Source organism: Galeopterus variegatus, unplaced genomic scaffold (assembly GCF_000696425.1).
Source record: "Galeopterus variegatus unplaced genomic scaffold, G_variegatus-3.0.2 Scaffold12611, whole genome shotgun sequence".
Lineage (NCBI taxonomy): Eukaryota > Metazoa > Chordata > Mammalia > Dermoptera > Cynocephalidae > Galeopterus > Galeopterus variegatus.
The window spans coordinates 16,211-20,464 of NW_007738722.1; the positions used below are offsets into that span (position 1 = coordinate 16,211).

At 31.1% G+C, this 4,254-nt stretch overlaps 1 long non-coding RNA gene across 1 annotated transcript in view; it reads left to right on the top strand.

Annotated features, from left to right (window-relative positions):
* Window positions 1-4,254, top strand: part of LOC103581230 — a 17,005-nt gene that overhangs the window by 1,488 nt on the left and 11,263 nt on the right. Inside the window, exon 2 of the long non-coding RNA XR_549636.1 lies at window positions 541-622. This is a non-coding gene — a long non-coding RNA (uncharacterized LOC103581230). The remainder of the gene's footprint in view (window positions 1-540; window positions 623-4,254) is intronic.

Genomic DNA, 4,254 nt, shown 5'->3' on the forward strand with positions numbered 1-4,254 from the left:
GAATATAAGAAAAAAATGAAGAGGGGAATTATTTCTTGACCTCAAGAATTATTTCTATGTATTTATAATGATTTCCATCAATAGTGCATGGCTTATGTCTCAACATGTCACTGTGACCTGTTTTATAGTTTTATGGAATATAAGAAAAAAATGAAGAGGGGAATTATTTCTTGACCTCAAGAATTATTTCTATGTACTTATAATGATTTCCATCAATAGTGCATGGCTTATGTCTCAACATGTCACTGTGACCTGTTTTATAGTTTTATCATGCAAAAATATTTTAAAGAATAAGTATTAAAGAGTAATTGAAATTAAGATATTGTTTAATCATAAGCCCAAAACAAATAATGGATAGTTTTCTAAGCCTTTTTTTCTACTTCTAGAAATGATTGATTCTATCCCAGAATGAACTTTCTACTCTTTAAAAGTACACATAAGCTTGGCTTTGAATTTGATCTCTTGAATATTCTAAGCAAAGACTTAAGAGACATTCTTGTTTCAGTACAAGCATACTAATATGCATATTTTTAATCCTAGGTATTTACACAGAATAGCAACAATTATTCAAAAATGGTGGAGAAGTTATTTAGGGAGAAAACACTATTACTTAACTGTGAAGGTAAATATAAAATTTATATGTGTTAGAATTTGAGTTATACAATATATAGTAACTTATTAATTTCAGTTGTATGACATGTAGTTTGGAAGTTGCTGATAATAAATATTTATATAAGCACAAAATTGGGCTTAATTTTTGGTATGAGACCTCCTCTGAGAAGTCTTTCCTGATTTTTTCATGGAGAGGAAATGAGAGAGACTCATTTCCTTGTACCCAAACTACACTAGGTATTTAATTTTTTTTAAAGTATCTTTCACTGTATATGCTTTTATATATGTTTATGTGTTGATGATTATCTATACTTTATATATGGTGAGCTCTTTGAAAGTAGGCCCCATAGCTTGTTCATTTTTGGTTCACCAACATTTTAGACTAATGCCTAGCCTGTGACATAGTCAATAACATCCTCATAAGGATGCTGAATTGGTAGAAGCAACCAGTGGGACTTCCTCTTTAATTCTTCAGGACTTTCTACTAAATCTTGTTTCACAGGTATAAGTAAGATTTAAATAGATGATAGTTCCAAAATGTATTTTTATAAAAAGTTACATATAGTATCGGTATATCACTAATGTATTTGTAATTAATATTATTGGAAAGCAACAAAAGATTACATGGGGACTTTATGATAGCTTTTTTTTAAATTAAAACCTGCTATTTGCCAGACATTTTGCATAGATTATTTAATTTGTATTATCATAATGCTCATTAAAAGTAACTTGTAATACTCGTTAGGCAGGTTGGGAAACTGAGGCTGATATACTTGTCCGTGAATGTATAGTGACATATTTGGTATACATAGCAGCCTTGCAGTTGTTTTATAACTATTCGTATCATGTGGCGATTTGTCTGTTAATCTCTTTGATGACAGAGACGTCTCATCATTGTTGCATTCTCCTAGCATGGTCCTGGCATATAATATATGTTCAATTAATGCGCAAATAAATAGAAGAATGAACACCAATGCTATTTTTATTACACTGTGGTTCTCCCTTTATTAGGTAGAAGCTGAAAATTGAACTTGATCAGTAATCAGTCTGAGTGTAAAATGTCTTACTATTTTTTTCCTCTTTTGACTTGATTTTGGTTAAAAGCATCATTTAAAAAGTAACTCTTTGAACTACTCTGAAATTAAATGCCTCTCTTTCTGTTTCTGCTTAATATCTTGGAATGGAAAAGTAAAGGTAACTATTTAATAATTGCAGAGTATCTGCTTAGGTGCCAGGCACTGTTGTAAGCATTTTTTGTACAGTATCTGAGTCTTGTACCCAGCTTTTTACTCTTGATGAATAGTAGAAACAGCACAGACTTTAGAACTGATGATGGTTTGGTGACTGTGGACAAGTTATTTAACCTATGTGGGCCTTGCTTATGACCCTAGTCTTTAAAATGGGGATACGTATTTTTTGTAGATTTTTCTGAAAATTAATTGAAATACTGTACATAAAATACCCAGAACTGTGACTGGCGCATACCAAGTGCTCAAACATAGTAGCTATTTTATTTCATTTGTGATGCAGTTGTTTCTGTTATTTAAAGACCATTGAGGGAGTTTGCTTGGAGTAATATAAGTGAGAAATTTTCAAATCAAGCCAGCTCCATTTTATATTTCTCTCACTGGTGCATATTCACATGAGTTCATTATATGTGACTATGTGTGTGTGTGTATAATGTTTATATAATGATTCAGGAAACCTCATCAACTGTGAAGATTTCCTTTCTTAGAATTAGGGACTGTAGAAATTAGAAGGAGGAAAGCAAAGAATTACAAAGATAGCTATCTTTAAAGCTGTTTTAAAATAGGAAAGAAAACTGAAGAGGGGAAAGAGCCTTTCAGGATTTAAACCTAGATAATGGATTCTGCACTAATCCGTCTAACCTACTATTCAGCTTTCACCCCCCTAGAATCTAGAGCTTGATATTTTAGAATATTAAAGGTTATCATTTGTATAATGTGTATATCCTTATCATTGGCTATGTCTTCATTGCTTATATACTAAAATTGCTGTAATTAAATATATGCATGTATATAGTGTTGAAGAATTAAATCTGCATAATCTTAATAAGATGATATTCTAAAAAAAACAAGTGTGGTTGTACAACAATAGTTTTAAGCATCTTTGACAACTGCTGACATTGGACGGGGAGCCAGTGAAGCAGATGAAGTCAGACTGAAGGACTGAAGGTAGCTTTATAAGTGTTTCCTGGGGTTGATGTCATATTCTTAAACATTAAAGAAGAGATCTGGTGGGCCGGCCCAAGCTTTATAAGTGTTTCCTGGGGTTGATGTCATATTCTTAAACATTAAAGAAGAGATCTGGTTTTCTTCTTTTATATTCTCAAGCTGAGGTTGGCCAGTTAGCTGAGTTGGTTAGAGTAGAGTGCAGCCTTGTAACACCAAGGTCAAGGGTATGGATCCCCATACTGTCCAGCCACCAAAAAAATAAAAAAATAAAAATAAAAATATACTCTCAAGTGGAATGCTCAGGCATTTTAGTAATTACCTTTTATCTGGTATACATACAAACAACCCTTATTATTTATTTAAAGATACATAGAGGCAAAGAATTCTACTGGCTACAGTATATATTTCACGTGCTATTTGAACTTAATTATACTATTTTAAAGAAGAATCTTATTTGATATTTAAATATATTTTTGTCATACAAATATGGAAAAATTATAATTAAATATCAGTGCTTCTTTTGTACATCAAATTTCTATTGATGCCTTTTAAATACTATTTTCCAGACGCAAGTGTTTTTTCCCCACCTTCTTTCTTTCTAATTTTGACAAATGCTTTTCTTTTTTTTTTCTTTTTTTTTATTTACTTTACTTCCACTGATACTTCAGGCCACTTAAAAAGTAATGTTTAAATTTTGAAGTAATTTCAGATTTACAAAAAGTTGCAAAAATATAGGAAAAACTGCTATATATTCTTCACTCACAGATTTCTTCACTCAGTTGAAACAATTCCCATTATTCTTTTCTCTCTCCATGTATATATATTTTTTCTATATATACATATCGTTATTCTGAATCATTTGAGACAAAGTTTCAGAAATTATGCCCTTTTATCTCTAAACATGTCAGTGAATATTTTCTATGTAAACATATTACAATTATCAAAATCAGGAAATTGACATCTGTACAAAATTATTATTTAATCTACAGAGTCTATTTATATTTCACTGATTTCCCAAAAATGTCATTTATAGCAGAAACATCTTTTCCAGGCTACAAACTAGGATTTCACATTGTACTTAGTTATCATGTCTCTTTAGTCACTTTTAATCTGGAGTAGTTAATTCCTTAGTCTGCCTTTGCCTTTCATGACCTGATATTTTTGATGAGTATAGATAGCCTAGTTATTTTTCAGATTATTCCTTAGTTTTGATTTGCTAATGTGTCTTCACTATTAGATTGAGGTTGTGCATTTTTAGCAGATATAAATTTTAATAGAACGTGTTAGGAGGCACATGATGTCAGTTCGTCCAGTGACTGTTGATATTAACTTTGACCATTTAAAGTGGTGTCTCCCAGGTTTCTACATTATAAACACTTATGAGAGGATATTTAAAGATTGCGTATATATCTTCTTCCTCATCAAACTTCTGTATATCGGGTTTAGA